We start from the raw sequence: 19,564 nt of genomic DNA, 5'->3' as shown, positions 1-19,564 counted from the left end.
TATCAAAGTTCTTAGAGGAATGCAGACCAAAAGATCTTTAGGATAGTGAACCAGCCAGAAAAATTACAGAGAAAAAATCATTTTTAGAGCAACGAATATATACATGTACCTATGTGTATAGATACCTATGTATGTATGGATATAACTTTTCAATAAAGAAAAAGCTTGAAATATTTGTTCCATTCTACTGTCTTGGAATGTTAAAAAGACAAGACATACGCTTTAACACCATACTTCCCTGTAATCACTACTGCATTGTCAGAATCATGTATTAATTCCTTGTACCCACATTAAATTTGGGGGCAAAAAAGATGGTTACAACACTGTGATTTCAATTTACACCTATAAATTACAATTTTATTGGTGTTAACAAATGACATCTATGGTAAAACATTTTTCCAGCTGTCAGATTTTATTCCACAAGTAGCAGAAGATTGAATTATAGAATCATAGAATAGTTAAGGTTGGAAGGTACCCTCAAGGGTCATCTAGTCCAACTCCCCTGCAAGGAGCAGGGACATCTCCAACCAGATCAGGTTACTCAGAGCCCCATCCAACCTGGCCTTGAATGTTTCCAGGGATGGGGCACCTACCACCTCTCTGGGCAACCCGTACCACCCTCAGTGTAAAAAAATTTTTCCTGATGTCTAATCTGAATCTACCTCCCTCTATTTTAAAACCATTACCCCTTGTCCTATTGCAACAGGCCCTACTGAAAACATGACTGAAACCCTGACTGAAACCACCAATGCTTGTCTATGTCGAGGATCTAGCATGGTGTTGCATCAATCACACACATCAATCACTTTCAGAACCTTTAATCAAATGAGCTATTTTAGTGCAAAACTTTACTAATTAGTCTGCCTAATATTCACAGATTGTGAGCAAAGCAAACAAAGCCAGAGCTGTTTTACCAGTTAGCCTCTCCTCCTTCCTCCTGGCTACGTTGCTCTGGATAAACTGGGAAGCTGAGGGAGGTTAGCCTAAATAGAGGCCAGGGTAGAAACCAGACTTCAGCCAAAGGCCATTTAGGAAGGAAAGAAAATTTCTCCAACAGGAGAATTGCCCTCACTTGCCAACTGGGTGCTTGCCAATGTTACTGGGGGTGCAGCTGCCTCTGTTGCGATCCAGAGACCATTTCCAGAAATTCTAATTGCTGTAACCAGGCTCTGGGATCAGACCTGTACCTGGAACAAGCAGATGTTGTGTCAAATTCCCCTGCAGGACTGTTAACAATATAGCTATATGCACTTGTATAATTATATATAATATTGGTAAAAATATAGTTGCAGCATTAACCTGGGGTGTTAGACAGAGCTCTGAGGAAATGCTTTTGCAAAAATTTCGGGTCTGCCCTCTTGTTCAAGAAATACTGTTTGTACACCTCCAGCCTTTTGGGAGAATCAGGAAACAAGAAGTCATGATGACTCTTAAAAGACCTTCTTTTCCTGTATCAGTCCAGGCAAAGCCTCCTTCGTCCTGGGATGAAATTCTGTTTATATTCCATGTTATAAAGTTTCAAGTCTTATACATGCTATCCGCAATATGTCAAAGGGTCATAGGAAATACAATACAACGGTAAAAATATAGTTGCATCTAATTTCTGTAGACATAATATAAAATATTTCCAGGGATGATCTAGGCCCTTTTTAAAATATGTTGTTCAAGCATGTTGAAATTGGTTTCTGCCTCGAACAGTTAAAAAATAAATGGCAGTGAGTAAATTTGTACCTTATAACTGTCAAGACTTTTAATGCTTTTCTAATAAAAAATCAACATCATGTGGAAGTAAATCTAGATGTAGCCATAGAACAACTGACAGCCAGCTAACCATTTCACAATTACAGCTAGGGTATTTTAAAGCTGTCGTGGTTTTCAAGACTGGTACTGACAGTTACAGTGACAGTTGTGTTGAGAAAGACTCCTAATTCATGGTTGTGAAGCTTGATCTTCCCTTGAAGAAATCACACTTATTGAATACTAATACCTGCAGTTGAAACCATGTAATTACAATGCTCTTTCCCAATTTAATAGTTCTTTAAGTGATTAATCTATATAAGTAATCAATCACAACTTCAAGCCACTGTTCACATGGACAATTAAAATCTAAAGAAAATGAAAGGAAATGAAAGTGTAATTTTAAATCAGTTCTGATAAATATATTGTAAGTGGATTTAAATTCTAGTAACAGTCTCTGAGGGTGAATTTTTATGCTTCAATTAATGTACCCACTTCCATATAAGCTGGAGCCGATTTTTGCATATAAAGTGGATAACAGTTAATGGAAATTATATATGTCAGCATACATTCCCTTCCACACATAGCTATCCAGTTTTATTTGAAGAGTGTATGCTATGTACACACACACAAAAAAGAGATATTGGTTTGTATGTATTCCTTTGTATTACTGTAAGGCATAATAACTTCAGCCATGAATCTTTATGAATGACAGATCAATAAATTATTTATTAAAAATAAACTTTCAAATACAAGAATAACAAAGTTTGAAGTCTGCACCAAAGTACATTACCAAATGGATATAGTTCTGTTCCCTGGAAGGGTACAAAAGGTGTTATGCAAAACTGAAAGGTGGACTTCATGTAACTTCAGACACTTTACAGACATAGACGAGCTTATAGTAAACTTAGGCAATTTTATGCTACCTTTGTTATTGATTGAAATAAGCAGCTTTAGGATTTCATCTCACCCTAATGTAGACTCTAGAATAAATCAATAGACTCACTCTTTTCAAATACCTATGCTTCTTCATCAACCAGAAAGGAAGACTAAGAATGTCTGCTCAGATGCTGATAGCTACAATGCTGTGACAAATCTCACTTCAGGATTCTGTGATGGAAATGTAGGATGATTAAGGCAAGTGACAATGTGCCACAGAACAAACATTAACTCCAAATACATGTTTTGTTTTTTAAGTAATTAAATCAAACAGCATTGCCATTTGTTTGACGTCATGTGGTGTATTACCACATCTGCCGTTCAGAATTTGTCTTAATACATATTTCTGTGCAGAAACCATCCTGTTCAACAACAAAAAACCCATAAGACAAAAGAGGAAAAACATAACAAAGAGTTTTCTTAAAAGGTTAGTTCTTTATATTCTTTCTTATTAGGCATGCTATATCTTTGGGATTGACTTTTTATGCTTTACTTGTATCCTTTCTTCTTTCCAGATGTTTTTGAATAGCCCTATACATTGCCTGATAAATAATTCCTCTTACTGAGCTACTGCAGTGGTAGCTTTGTTGTTCTTGCTTCTTTCTTCCACAGGTAGTATCATTCTTTTTGAGTGTCTTTCACCAAGATGTCTCTGATGATGTCCTCGCTGAGAAGGGTCTGTAGTCATCATTCCATCTTTAAACAGGCTGATCGTCTACAACATGTATTCAGTCCATCTCCTAGTGATGTCTTTCATTCAAAGAACACAGAATAGCCTGTTCTTTGTGACGAACAATGCAGGTTGATTTTTGTTCTGAATATTATTATAATTCTGGATTAATAACTTGGCTCAATAACTGTCAAAACTATTTTTAGGATGTTATTAGGATGTTCATAGGAGCACCTTGACACTGGAGCAAAGTATGTGCTGCATTCTATGTATCGACTTCTTACCTTTGTACTTCTGTTGACTAGGGAGAGATAAATAGGATTTCCTAACTCACTTTTTACTTTGAAACACATCTGACATTCAAGGGTCTCTTTATAGCTTCTGCTTCTGTCAGTTCTCAGCTCTGGCCCACCTCCTTCCCACTGCTGAGTGATCCTTTCCCTAGTCAGCCTCGTGCCTGGTGGGTTTTCATGCTGAGTCTGAGTGATCTTCACACTTCTGACACACTTGCTTCACATGCTTCAGCTGGACTGAACCGATATTTTGAGGTCTTGACTCAAGCTTCTTTCCTTCCCTTCTAAGCTCTGCATAACTTCTCTACATTTGTTACAAGTTCAGACATGAGGCTGACCACTGTTGAAAGCCTTCTCTATTTCAATGTGAAATCCCGTGGAAACAGTAAGCTCAACTGGAGCCAGCTCTTCTGATAAGATCAGAGTGTAGCTCCAGGCAAGAGGAAGGATATAGCTTTTCCTACAGATTGAGAGAAAGAAATGTATAGAGAAAGATCTTATTTTAAATAATATGAGACATTGAGTTTGATTGATTTGGGTTTTTTTCAGGTTTCCAGAACTAATATTCTGGTTTTGTGCCCTGTGATAAATCTAAGACTCAATGCAGAGACAGTTCCCTCAGTGGACAGCTTGATGAATAGATAATGTGCATCACATACAATAATTTGAATGACATATCTTTAGTCATTGGACTTTTGAAAATGCATTATCAGAAATCTCCTTTGTAACATTAATTATGTAAGTTACCAACTGATGCATCAAGATTTGGAATTCTGACTAACCAACACTGAAGTTTTTAAAGAAGGAGAATAAATTGCCCAATTCTATTGAATTTCAATGGGATTTGTTCACGTGACCTCCTTTGAATATCAATTATTGCTTAAAATCACAATCTTTTGAAAAAAAAGTATTAAACATTGAGAATTTTATAAACACTTCTTTTGTTTCTAAATATTTCAACACCATTGAAACATATTGGGAAAAGAAGGGAGGTGGGAATAAAGACAGAAAAAAGGATGTGGGGAAAAAAAGGCAATGGGAATAAGTACGTAAGAGTAAACTTTTAAACAATAGATTTTTGTCTATGACAAATATTATTCCACTAAAAAAAGAAGAACCAACACAGCTGAGGTCAATGATCTAGCACTAAAGTAACCTTGGTAACATGAAATTGTGTGTGTGGGAATCATAATGAAAAATTTCTCTTATTCTAATGCAAAATATGAATAGAACATGAGGGACTTGAACTTTAAGCGTTAAGAAAGAGATTGAATCATACTAAAATTAACATATTTTAAAAATCTATTTAAAAATGTGATAGAATTAATAAATTCAAATAACATAATTACATGTTTTATAAACCAAATTTTTCAATTAAATGTGAAAGTCTGTTAAAACTTAAAATTAGATATTGCTGAAATTGTTTAAGTAAATTTAAAAAATATCCTTTAAGGTTTGCAGATACTGATAAAGGTCTCTTTTTTTTGATTCCCAAAATAGGCTCTCAATATCATACACATGTGTCCATGTTTATTATTGCTTTCTTTACCATCTCAAGTTTCATCTAAAATAAAATCAAATGGAAAAATACTTTCCAAAAAGTTGTAAACATTTATAAAATATTTTCAGTTTCAAGAAGCTTATTTCTGGATTAAGAGTATATCTTCTATTTTTGTGCTAAAATGGAGTATCAAGAAAATAATTTCTTTTCTGGTCAATTTAAAGTATACATTAGCCAGAAGACACACTGAAATGTTTTAGAGAAATAAAATATTCAATTCATGGTTTTAGTAATTTTGAAAAAAAAATTCTTTCCTTTAAATTGTACCTGTTTATAAATAAAAAGCACAATTCTAAAATTTAAATTGCAGAAGACAAATAAATAATTTTAAAATAAAATATTCTAATAAATAGAATATTACTTAAAAAAAATACTAAACCAGTTTTTTTCAAACTCTTTCTTTAAAATTTTCATAGTCAAAAAAGAGTTTAAAAATGTAATTTGATTAAGTGATTTGGTTCATTATGAAACACCATTTAGAGGACTTTGTTGTTTGTTGAAGACATTCACTCAACTTTTTTTCTTAATGTCAGCTAAATGAAAATCAACGTTTAACCAATAATTCAAAGATTCTGTACAATGAATAGTACTTTAATCCTTACGCTTTATCTTTCTTTCTCCCACTATTTTGCCTCTGGAGGTCAATTAAAAATTAAAAAAAGACAAAAATTATTTAATTTCCTAAATAAAACTTAGTTTGGAAAATTTAAATGTAAGACTGAAAATATTATGAAAGACGAAGGGACTGGACAAGAGGTTACAAATGTTCTCCCTATAACATTACTCTGCTTCAAAAATTCATCCTGAAAGTTTATCTCTAGTGTCTCAGTTTCCAGAAAGAGGGAGGAGGTCATGACAGAACATCACTACTAATACAAGAACTGCATTCATTTATTGTGAAGTATATTTGTGTTTCATGTCTAGTCTTGTACATGCCATGTCATTATGATAAGAAATGTCATACTTTCCTCTATGCTGAACACACACACACACACACATATATAGAAACACAAACCAACCACAACAAAACCCCCAAAACCTTATAACAAACAAATTAAAACTGATGGAGTAGAAAAAAACAAACAACAGAACAACCCCTGCCTTGAGATAAAATGAAAGTGAGCAGACCTAAACTGAAACTGAAAGAGAAAGACCATAAAGGAACGGAATTTGTTTACTGAGATGCATATGCAGTGTAAGACACTAAAATACAAAGAACTAAAATAAAGGTTAACAATACATCCTTGAAATTTTCTGACTTCTCTTAACAGGCAATAAGGCTTTAAACAGTTAATAGTTGCATAGTCTCCCACTTTCTACGATAGCTTCCACAATTTGCAATAAGAGGTTAAAATGCGTGTTTGCTATTTCATATATGCTGTGTTAGACTCCTCTGGTGCAATTTGTAATACGTTATTAAAATCTGTCTAGCAACAATACAGAAACAGTTTAAAAAATGATAATATTTTTAATGTTCCTCTTTAACAAAATAACATTTCGTATTAAGTAATAAGAACGAATCTAATGTGAGTAAAACAAGAAAAATCTCTAAAGATGCTTTATTTCTGATGGATCTCAGATAAGGCATGCAGGAGAGAGGGGGCAATGGTGTATGGGGAAAAAATATTAGACACTGTTACCAAGGCTGCATTTTGATAGATAAGTGGGAACCATATGAACAACTTTATTCCTCACAAGAGTCACAGAAATTTGTTTCAGTAATTGCCAATCGTCTTCAAAAGCCTCACAAGAAACATACACAGATCCTTTTAAAATGCATTTGAGATTATTTTGGAAGGCTGCCAGTACTCTGGCATGCTGAAATTCAGTCTTTTATTGTCTCAGCAGCCAGACATTGCTGCAACTCAGACGTCATGGCGAAGAGAGAAGCATTTGAATGTAAGGAAACTGGCTCAGATTCTGCACAGGCAAAGAAGAAAGGAACAGTAGATGGAAAATATTCAAGTTTACAATGTCATGATGAGGTTTTAGTAAAGCGGAGGGGAGATCATCTTGGAGGACATGCCACAGACTGAGGTACTGGTGTCATTAGGAGAACTTCCTTGAATGTGGGACATAAGGCAGAAGAACTAAGTCTGTGAACGTATTAGAATAAAGAGAGATGAGGAAAAGGATGGGACCAAGTGAAAGGATACTGTTGCACTACCCAATTACATGATCCTTTGACATCAAAGACTGCAGCTTTCATTGGTCCCAAATGCACACATTTCAGCTCCTATCTCCTGTGAAGTTGTATGTGAGAGGGGAAGTCATCTTAGATCTTAATCAGTATTAGCAGCAGTATGACAGGCTATTTTTTGCTTGACACTTAAGCTAATTCCTAGACTTCATAATAGCTTTCTTCCCCTATGACACAGAATACTTTTTAAATGATTGACACTAAATGTTATTATACTGTTAGTGGACTCAGAATTAATTTTAATCAAATGCTGTAGAAATGTTTTAGTTGTATTTCCAATATGTTGTTACAGACTTCAGTGATATACCAAACTGGAAATTTATAATTTACTGCATATACAAATTGACACTTTAATTTTCAATATCTTTAGGACAAATGTAAAACTTAATATCAGATATGAAACAATACATCTTACAAATGTTAAATAAAGTATTTAAGGACTGAAAAAAAAAATTCCCATCTTTCATAGAAAATACAAGTCAAAAAGTGATCTGGCTCAGTGACTAAAATAATTACTATTTAAATATCTTCTGGATTCATTGCACTGGATTTTTCAATCTAGTTAAATGATATTTAGTACAGGGTCAGTTAGCAACAGAAGCCGGTTTTTATTTTATTTTAAATTTTGTTCAGAATCAGCTGGGATATGGACCAATCTTTCATGAAGCTGTGTCAGCAGTGGAGGATCAGCAGAATGATTTCACATGTGACTTATTTTGGCTACATCTACCGTACAGATTTAGCAGAGAACACCTGTTGTGGTTTTGTTCAGTAAGGGGGGGCCTAAGGTGGTAGCTTCTGTAGGAAACTGCTAGAAGTTGCTCCCCTTTGTTCAGTGGACTTGGACGGGCCTAGGGCAGACCTGCTGCTGGCCAAAGCCAAGCCAATTGGTAGCAGAATGTTCCATGATAAGGCCTCTGCGATAACGTATTTAAGAAGGGGAAAACAGAAAAAAAAAAGAGAAGGGAAGATGTGAAGAAGCTAAGCGGAGGCAGAGGCACACAGGGGGAGGCACGGGCCTCATGGGCCTTGCAGGCCTTACCCTCTGGCCTCTTGCCAGGCGGCCAACTGGGCCCGACTCGGCCCGTCTGCAAGAATTGGAGAGGAGATGAGCTGGATGATGTGAAGAGATTCTGAGAGGATTCTGCCAGCCTGTTGTGAAGAACTTTTCTGGTGTGAGGAACGGCTGCAGATGCCAAGGTCAGTGAAGTAGGAGGGGGAGGAATAATGCGGCTCCTGACCAAGATACCCCTGCAGCCTGTGGTGATGACCATGGTGGAGCAGGTTGTCCCCCTGCAGCCCATAGAGGTCCACAGAGGGGCAGAGATTCACCTGCAGCCTGTGGAGGACCCCACGCTGGAGCAGGTGGATGCCTGAAGGAGGCTGTGGCCCATGGAGTGCTCGCTGGAACAGCCATTCTGAAGAGACTGCACCCCGTGGAAGAGATGACCCACGCTGGAGCAGTTTCACGAAGGACTGCGGTGTGTGGGTGGGACCCCATGCTGGAGCAGGGGAGGAATGTGAGGAGTTCTTCCCCCGACCATGAAGCAGCGGCATGAAACAACATGTGACGAACTGACCGCAACCCCCATTCCCTCTTCCCCGCTGTGCCGCTCGGGGGGGTGGAAGGTAGTAGAGATAATGTTAAGCTCAGGAAGAGGGAGAGGTGGGGGGAGGTTGTCTTGTTCTCTGTCTCATTATCCTGCTGTTTGTAGTAATAAATGAATAGTTTTCCCCAAGTCGAGTCTGTTTTGCCCATGACGGTAACTTTAAGGATTTCTCCCTGTCTTTATCTCAAACCTCAATCAGTTTTTCCTTATGTTATCTCTCCCTATTTTCTTCGAGGGTGGGGGGAGTGAGAGAGAGACTGCGTAGTCTGGTCCCAATCGGGGCTGAACTACGACAACACCACAAATTATTTCCCTATGCTGTTTTCATACATCAGTTATCCTTACAAGAACCCTGTGGGCAAGGTAATTACGATTATTTTAATTAGTAGCTTCTTTCTTTTCCTTTTCTTCTTTGTATTTGATATAGATCTGTGATCTATAAAATCTCCACTGATTCTTTCTATTTAATTTGTCTTCCTTTGCTCTACAAGAGGTGGGTTAATAAGGCAGGGAGTGGCAGAAACAGTGAGACATCATTTCCTACGTGTGCGTACTGAAACATCTGAGAGAAAAACTCTAACTGGTGTAGATTCTCTGTTGTCTAAACAGATGGGAACTTGCCCTACAGCCTTTGGCTCTGTTTTGCCAAAAGTGGTGAAACTTGTAGGAACATAACATTTTTTGAAACCTCATTTCCTCTGTTGAGCTAGACTGAGATTGGCAAAGTTTCTAAATAAATCAAGAGGAAAATGCAGATGGAAAGACAGAACTTGGTCATCTAAACAGCTTGTTCCTGAGACAATGAGATGAAAAACTATCCACCACTTACTTTCAGCATGGTTTAAGGCTTACAAATATTAATGAAATTCCTCTCTTACTCTCAATTACTTGCTACATTTCAAGTTGTTTTTTTTTTTTTTAATTTTCTGAGTTCTCACCTGAGAGTAGTTTCCTGTAATATGAAAAATCAGTCACGATTTTGAGTGTCTGACTAACTTTTCAGAGCCAACCTTAACTCAGTTTAGCGTGGCTTTGACATAGGGCCAGCTGGAAATATTAAGGATATCAGTGAAAGTGATATTAAATTAAACGGCATATGGAAATTTTAAATTACGTGACATTGTTTTGCATTAGTCTGAAATTTGAACTCCATGATTTATCTATCTACATTGTAAAAGCTTTCACAGTAGTAGCTACAGCCATCTAGAGAGGCACAAGTTGACTTAAATCTTACTCTGAAGTATTAAATAATAATATATATATAATTCCTATGTTTTTGTATCAGCACAAATTTTCATCCTAACATGCAAATTCTCAGCAGAGAGCTCAGAGGCCTTTGGGACTTAATGTGGAATTTGTGAAAGTAGTATTTCAAAAGAAAATTTTCCAACAAAGGCATTTAACTGCTAGTCTGAGATGATGTACACTGTCTACAAAAAGTCTCAGCGTTTGAGAATAAGGGCAGATAGAAGCATCTCTCATTCACTATACATGAGTTAAAGATGCTGTTCCTATGAAGACAGGCACACTGTCTTCAAGTTCTAGGATATTTATTAAGCATTTACTGGAAGTCATAGTTTTCTGGCATGTGAGGAGTAAATTTTGCCAGAAGAGAGGATAATGACTCTCAAAATATTCACCTCTGGCCACTAAATTTGGAATTACTTGATTGATGAGGGCCTGATGAACATCTGACTTTATAACAGTAATGCTTTTTCAAAAATGTAGCTTAATGTACATTATTTCTGAGGCTGGGATTTTTGAATAAAATTTAAAAAATACAAGTATTTGGCATCATAATGATTCTTTACATGGTTGAATGACAGGGAAAAACTATGTAGAGCTAATCTCTTGAGTGGTTTGCTATTTTCCATGGAGACCAGCCAGCAGAAGGAATTCCTGGAATAAAGAGCTTCAGAAGTGTTTAGTGACAGCAGGACACTGCTGGATTGCAGGAATTCTTGGTTCTTGAACATATTTAAAGAAAAATACAAATCTAAAGGTAATAGACTGAACTCTCAAAGGCTGTCCAGCTTGTGCTCGCTTCTCCCAGCACGTCATCTTCATCTTTCCTCAGTTTTTCCACTCCAGCCTCCTGTGCTTGTTGACAGAAGGGAGTCTGTCCAGCATGTTGTCTAGCATTCATTTATGTGCCTGATACTGCAAGGAACTGTTGGGAAGATCTTGGTCCCTAATCTTCCCTCTTATGCTTTATAGGGCAAAAATAGTTAGGGTTGCCTTCAATAGGCACAGACGAGGATTTGTTCATAAGATTCTCCACTCTTACCTGATGTCCTTTATATAAACAATACATTTTTTGAGCTCATTTCCATAAAATTATTCATTATTTCATCCAATTGACTGATGTGACCGTTCTAAATTGTACAATCTGGAAGAATATTGAGTCTTCAAATGGTAGACGTTGGAAAAGTATCTCTAGAGTCACAGAAGCTGCAGTAAATCTCTCCTGTTCAGTACTTCCACATATGAGAACTTGCCAATATGTGGAATAGTTTTTCTAAATGGCTAGAAGCAAGCTGAACTGTTTGCAAAGGTGCAGAGATTGAAATAAAGATTTTAATTACTTTTGTTTGGACATTAATTTGTTAACGAGGTTTAGTACCATTCAGTTAGACTAAAATACAATTTCTAATTTTATCTGTTAAGAATTATTATCTGACAATTATTTTATCAAAGTATATCTTTCTAACTACTGACAGTCACTTACTTTGCCCTACAATATGTATTTGAAAATTATTGATATTAACTATAATTAAAACAAATGTTGCAATGTAATGTTGTTGGTTTTTTTTTTTTGTCTCAGAAATGATTCATTAGAGAATCCTTCTCCAATAATATTTCCCTTTAAAGACAAACCTCAGTAGACATTTCGAAATGGAACTGAAGGACAAACATAACATATTTGTTCATTTTATTTAAATAAAATATTTTCTGGTGGGAAAGTATCTGAGCAAGAAGTCTGAAAGTTAATTAGGCAATTCAGTGGCAAAACATTTGGAGAATCTTAAAAAAAAATCTCTCTCTGGCATTTCGAAGACTGAATAAGAGCAGAAGGAATTTGTGGGTTGTTGTCAAACTTTCAAAGCAGCATATTAGAATATTTAAAAGTCTTCTGACATTTGAAACTTTTAAGACCTATCCACCAGGGTTACTTGATGTGGTAAGGAATACATTAACCAGAATAATCCTTAAAATAAATTATGATAGTCAGTTGAATTTGATTATAGTGACTGAATTAAAATAATTAATTCAAAGAAAATTTGCACTCCAGAATGCCAAGAGGAAACTCAGAATCACTATATTTCATGCAACAAAATTGTGTTTGCATAAATATAATCAAACTTTACATAAGTAGACTATGAGGGAGAATGCAGGGAGAAAAACTATGATTTAAAATACATTTTTAAATGGCTGCTCAGTTGATGGATCAAAAAACTGATGATGTTTAGATCATCTGAGAGGCTATGAACTTCTTAGTGATTACGCAGATACTGAAACGCTAAATGTGAGGACATTTATATGATTTGCACACCCAAATGAGCTGAATATTTGTCTACATTCCAACATATATATTACCAACAAAGTATTCTATCCTGATCACTTTCAGCCATTTTGCCCTATCTCACATGCTTGCATTTGAGATTGTAATAATATTGAGAAAAGAACTGTCTAAACTGAATTGAATTGATCTAGACCATTTCTGACAACGAAACAGAGTAGATCTTCTGAAACTCAGGGAGTGAGCGATTCACTAAAGAGTAGGGTATTATTCAGGAAATCAGAAATAAAGTGTTAAGACTAAACCATATTTTCACAGAATCCATCCATCATGTAGCCTCACCCCCTTTACAAGTAGTGGTCCTTGAAAAGAGCACTGATGAACCATATTCTCAAATACTCACACTGAGTGAAAATGTGTCCATTGTCATTAGCTTCACTTGTGCTGCAGAGAGACATGGGACTCTGCTCTGTGCCAGGGAAGGAGAGAGAAATAAACTCTGCTTTATGTCAAGGAGAATGCTCTGTTCAATAAAATGTATTACCTTGTATTACCCATCCATATGTATAACTTTCAATACTGCTGAATTAAATTTTTTTGACAGATAACCTGTAGGTTAGTCACTTGAAAATGTGACACAAGAATTACTCATTTTGCAAATAAAAAACTTCTTAATAAAATCAAATTACAACTGTGACTTTTTAGTACTCTCCAAGTTCATACAGTAACACTTCAGTTCTCAGGAGCCTAGGAAAAAAAAAACCTAAGAAACTTTATTATTGCCATATCATCTTATGAGATGAATATCTCATGAATTTTGGAGCACTTTTTGCTTCAGATTGTCTGGAAACTCAGAAAGGCTTGTACATGGCAGTAGTATGTCCTACATGTCATTTTGGACGATGTAGGCCACATCTTGCCTACATGTCGATGTTGGTCAAGGGACAAGGTGTCAAGGGGCAGAGTGTCAATGTTTTAAATGTACGAATATAACATAATTTCAGGTGGTGTTGGCCTACAGCTGCCACACCAGAGGTGCAGAACTCCCTAAGTCCAGCTCCTAGCTGTCAGTCCCTTGTAGATGTTCTGCATGTACCCAATGGCTCTCGTCATCTATGTTAAGACAAATGGATCCTAACTCTTAACTTCATCTCCTAAGAAACTAGACAGTATGTCTTTAGAGAGCTGAACTCTTAGTGACATAAAGGAACAGAAAAGCTAATTAAAAACTTAGCATGAATTCTGTCCAGCTTTCTGTACATAAATTAGTGCTTGCTTGTATGCAGTCATGGATATAAACATTACACAGATTAAAGTTTCTCTTAGAACATGAACTATGAAACTAGAAAACAGAACCTAGGATTCCGAGTCCCTGAAATGGCTTTCCAGCCATCTTTGTCTTATGTGCTGGTAACAAATTTTCATTTCTTTAATTTATACTTGAAATACTTAAATCTACTCCAAATAAAGCATTGCATTTTTATTTCCAGATCCTTTTCCAGATCTCATAAAAAAAAAAAAACTCCAGACTCTAATTGCTCAGCCTACATTTGCTTCAGCAGCAAAGAGGTAGACTTGGCAGTCTTTAAAGAGAAAGAAAGATTTATAATTTTTTTTTTTTGAAGGCTTTCAAGTTGTTATATAAAGTGCTTGGTAGATTAAATGGCTTTCTTGATTCATATGCTGAGAGTAAGAGACTTCTTGCACAGCTGCTGTGCTATCAATTGGTCTGACCTAGTTGTACTGCCAAATTCTCCTACAATTCAGAACTTCCACTTTATCTCTTCCTTATGTACTGAACCTCAGCAAAACTCACCCAAAACTGTAGGCAGTTTTCAGATAATGACCCTTTACTGGTGTCTCTGTCCATTCACAACTCTGAACCTTGAGAAGTAAATGAGCATTTGTGTTAACTCCCTAAATACACTGTCTACACTAACCACGTCTTGCAGAATTAAAGGTAACTCTCTTGAATATCATGGTTATGAATGCAGTGTTTGAATGGCTTTAACAACCTCTGCTACTAAGATGACTGTAAAATCAATGGACTTACACTGGAACTCTGTCTTTTGCAATTTTATCTATCAGAAACAAAGCAATTGGCAACCACAGAATCATAGAATGGTTAGAGTTGGAAAGGACCTTTAAAGGCCATCTACTCCAACACCCCTGCAAGGAGCATCTCCAACCAGATCAGGTTGCTCACAGCCTCATCCAACCTGGCCTTGAATGTTTCCAGGGATGGGGCATCCACCACCTCTCTAGGTAAACGTTACAGTGTTCCACCACCCTCACTGTAAAAAATTTTTTCTTTTTATTAAGTCTGAATATATCTCCCTCTATTTTAAAATCATTACCCCTCATCTCCTTCACAAATACTTTTTTTTTTTTTTTCCTGTGAATGTCTCCAGAGCTTCTTTTGGAAAGGATTCAGGAGAATGGAGGGATAGTTCAGTCTTCGACCTCTTAGGAACACGACACTGTGTGGGTTTCCTCTGAGGCTCACACTTTCAGCTTGGACGTGTGATAGCTACGTTTTGCTGAGAGGTGGAGAACAATAGTCTAAATGTCTTCACTTTCCTATTTTGAGTATAGGCTCCTCAGAGAGACAGGAACGTCAGCAAGGCCTTCCTGTACTTAAAACTATTGCTTAAATAAAGTCAAGTGGATTTGCAGTACTGTTCTCTTTCAGACACTCTTCCATAGTCAGGCATGTATTACTACTGTGACTCTGAGGAACTCTCAAAGCTTTGAAAGTTTGCAATGGCACCTTATGAGAAACAGCTGGTGCTGTTAATACCTTTCAGCAGTAATTATATTGTATGCAAATTCAGACAGATGTTGCTGCACAAGACCCAATTCATTGGGTTGAATTTTCATACTTTATTTCAAAATCTGTAAAGCAATAATTTTTCTTTTAAATTAAATATTTGAGATCTTAATATACTGTAACATACCAAGAACTCTAGGCATGGATGTATCTTGGCTATACCTTTATCTGGTCACTTTTGGGTGGGTTTTTCCTTTGACTAGAAAGGAATTGTGACATCAAAATTGTCAAAGACCAGAGTACTCTGGGGCTGGAGGATGCTGCAAGCCTAAAATGGCCTAAAATGTTATCAAAACACCAAATACTTCATATCTTGCATGCCCTTCTGTTACTGCTAGCTGAAAACAGCATTAAAATTACTGCCAAGAAATCGTATATGCCTTATCCTTTTTTAAGACTGTCGGGTGCATGCCACCTGCAAGTAGTATAATCCATGCCAACATCTTCATAGTACTAAATATTCTTGAAGCATTTTGCAATTAATAAATTTCTAAATCCATCTGGGATAATTGTTTATTTCACAGAAAGCATCTTAAAATATATACATGAAGTTGAATTGTCAGCATATATTGTGTTACAGAGTGAAACACGTTATTTACCATTGCCCTATTCTTCTTTTCATAATTCTGCTTCCTGCTGGTTTTCAAATAGCTTTTACATCCTTGCAATTGCCAACTGCAAATTGAAAATATGTGCATGTTGATATCACAGAAATAAGAAAACAATTACATTAAAATTCAAGCTATTTTCATTGCTCATTGCTTTCTTAGCCTGGTGTATTTCTTAAAAAGAAATATTTACAATTTACGCATATTCAGACATAAATAAGCATGTTATACATATGTAAACATATGTGTCCTCTTACAATCATTTTAAGTGGCATTACAAGATCATAAGCTTTAGGAAAAGCACAAATCTTGGCAATGAAATATACATAAATAGCAATTATTTTTTGTTTCTGAGAAATTCACACAGTCTTGCAAAAAGAACTGGATAACTAACATGCTTTGTTTTCCATGTTTTCGATCGCATTAATGTAGTTTTTCCTTGAATTAAAAAAAAAAATGGGTCACATTCATTATTTCCTGATTGCATAAAAATTCCTGGTATTTTTTTTTTTCTTCTCCACTGAATTACTAACTAAGGCATATTATGGAACTGACAGGAACACCATTTGCAATATAATGGTAATGAAAGCGAAATAAAGCTATTATTACTGCCTTCTTTTTTGTTCTTTTTCTTTTGTGAGAAGCAAGCAGTATTATTTAGAGCATTGGTGAGCTGTTGGCCACAGCTTTAGAAGACCTTTTGGCTTGCATGACACACCACAGGTTTGTCTTTCCTTTCAGTTATTAGAATCACCTCTTCCATAGCTCATTTTATTTGCTTGTTACTTAGCAATAAATCTAGTCCCAACCCGATGTTAAACCCAGGTTTCCAGTCTCAAAGCATACAAAAAGTGCTCACTCTTTCTGAAGGAGGATTCTGAAGCTAAAAAAGAATTATTAGAGTGCAGTGTTATCCTCATTCTTGTGCCTGATCTCACATTGAACATTGACAGTCCTCCTTTAGAGCAACTTCTAACATAAAGCAAAATCCTGCTTAGTGGATGTCTGTACTCACTATATCTGTACAGGGGAGTATTCTCACCCCTAAATCAGGAAGTTATCTGTCTTAAAACTGCATAGAAAGATAAGGATAAATATAGGTAAATGAGGCATTTGTTAATTTATCCTGCATAGTAGCTGCTAGTAGGGATTTATCAAGTGTTCTGGATGGAATCAAAGTTGCTGTTTCCCAGAATAATACTTTAAAGAGACTGGAGATAGAAACACTGCCTACTGTCAGTCAAGGATTCATTCCAGATGAACTTCATTGGCAGAGAAAGATAAAATTTTATCTTCACGCATGGTAAACTTAAATTGAGGTGCCTAAAACCACAAAATGAATTACATATCTAGGCATCACCTCAGTGCCAATTTAAGCAGCTAAGCTCAGTAATGACACTGTAAATGCATCATCTTCAGAGCAATCTAATTCATATATTCCCTTTCCAGCCATTTATTAAGGTGTTCATGCATTTTACATTTCTGTATATTCTGTTCAAACCATAATATTTTCTTTCTAATCTTTCAAAGGACATTTTAGACTTGTGTTGCAGTTGTGGTTTATGTTCTTGCTTCGGTTCCTTAAGTTTAAATGCTTTTCTTGTGTGTTGAATAGGGTATTACAAACCTAGAATGCAAACCACAAACATTGTAAAATTCAACTAGTTTTAGTACTTAGCTCTTTTCCTCTATGAAAACGTGTTTTGTTGACTAGAACAACTAGATCTGTTTGAATTCTTAAACCAAATTATTTGGAAGTCAGATGTTCTGATGCATGAAAGAAATTACATTTTTGTAACTCATGCAATAGAAGAAGTCATTTAGTGTTCAAATGCATCTAAAGTGGAAAATTCATGCCTACATTTCAATAGTACCACTGGATCTTCTGGGCTGTAACACTGCAGTCTTTTTGATTGGAAATGGTGTCTTTAACGACTAGGCTGAAGACTTAATGTTGGTTGTAAACGCTCAGTAAGCATTAATTGTTTTACATGATTTGGAACATGCTTAGTACACCATTTTAATCCTTGCCATTTTAGACATTTCTTTTCATTCTCCTAATCTCTCTCTTAATGTAATTAACATTAAGAAGATGTTTGTCAAGGATACAATTTTAAGGGCATCTTCTGCCAAAGAGGCCTCATTAAGAGCTTTTGAAATATGAAATACTAATGAAAGCCTCCTGTGGCAAGACATTTAGTTAAGGACCCACACAGCTTAGGGTGTCTCAGTTTAAGATATTGCTGCTAATGATGCGGTCTCATTTAAGGGAGTATCTGTTCAGTGTGTTCTGGTGAACTCGGTTATGTCAATAAAGATGAGACCCAACAAAATCTCTTGTTCACAGGAAAAAAAAAACCTCTAAACAATGTGATAGGAACATTTCTTCTCCACTTTTTTTTTTTTCCCCAATAAATTAATTTCAAAGGAAATAAAGTAATAACATTGACGTACTGGGAAAGTATGCAAGTTTCCAGTATCTGGTTTGAATTCCTCTTTACTCGGCTTTCAAGCAAATGCATATCAGTTTAAGGGAGTAAAATTTCACTGTCATAAGATTAGTCTGTTAGCACTATCTGTAGTGTTTCAAGCCTAAATGGCCCATGCCTCATCATGGCAGAGCAATGCCTCAGTGGGACACACATGGTATATGTTTCTGGAAACTGTATTCTTGATAAAGCCCCATTGGTTTTACACCTACCACCTATTGGTTTTTACACCTCTTGATACAGTCCTATTGGTTTTACAGCAAAAGGTCAATGAGGATTTTGAGGATACTAGTGCTGCATAAATACGAGTCAGCTGTGCCGAAGTGCCATCTAATGTATTTCAGCTTTCCTTAACATCTTCTGGTCAACTCTCCAGCACCTCCATGACCACTGTTACTGTCTCAAATCCCGTGTCACCGCATGCTTCTCCTGTCTTTAGCCTCTTTTCCAGGTGTTCACTGTCAAAGTTCACTGTCAGAGGCAGGAAAATAGAGCAGATGGATCTTTTGTCTGAGGGCATGACTATCTGATGTTATTTTCTTATGTTGGTACACTTTTCTCCCTGTGCAACTCATGCTGTTACAGCCATAGCCTCTTTTTATATAATGACTTATGTTAAAGAGGCAGTGACTATAGATAGCTACCTGAGATGAGGTCATTTCTTACACAAGAAGAATAAATGGATGGTGTTAAACACCATTTTGTTTTACTTATTGGTTAATGCTGATGAGTGATGAGCTTAAACAAACACTGTTCTTTTTTTTTTTTTTTTTTGGAACATTTATTTCCTTTCTGTAACACCTCAAGAACATTCTCATTAGACCTCAATGTTCTTTCAAGGCTTTTTAAATTATCGACCAATCTAGTATCTAGGTGCTGGCCAATTGATTCAGTCTTCAAAATATATACTCACAGAGCTTAAAATGGAAACACTTTCGTGGACTGAAATAGAATAGAGCATGAGCTAAATGTTTTACTCTGGCATCACTAACAGAGGGGAAATACTTTGCAAAAACCAGCAGTTTCTGAGAGGTTGTCTAAACATATATCACATCCATTGTACCTAACGATGCTGCTGAGTTTCATAGGTATTTTTTTAGCTGCTTT

The 19,564-nt window shown here is 36.1% G+C and overlaps 1 long non-coding RNA gene across 2 annotated transcripts in view; it reads left to right on the top strand.

Annotated features, from left to right (window-relative positions):
* Positions 1-19,564, top strand: part of LOC147601995 (uncharacterized) — a 132,886-nt gene that overhangs the window by 79,323 nt on the left and 33,999 nt on the right. Inside the window, exon 1 of one of the 2 annotated variants that reach the window (XR_015257561.1) lies at positions 3,063-3,103. The exons of the other annotated variant lie outside the window; for it this stretch is intronic. This is a non-coding gene — a long non-coding RNA (uncharacterized LOC147601995). Of the gene's footprint in view, positions 1-3,062; positions 3,104-19,564 lie in introns of those variants that run through there. 2 annotated transcript variants of the gene reach the window in all.

Source organism: Chlamydotis macqueenii, chromosome 1 (genome assembly GCF_036417535.1).
Source record: "Chlamydotis macqueenii isolate bChlMac1 chromosome 1, bChlMac1.mat, whole genome shotgun sequence".
Lineage (NCBI taxonomy): Eukaryota > Metazoa > Chordata > Aves > Otidiformes > Otididae > Chlamydotis > Chlamydotis macqueenii.
Note: the sequence above shows the minus strand (reverse complement) of the source record. Positions and strands in the feature narration are given on the sequence as shown.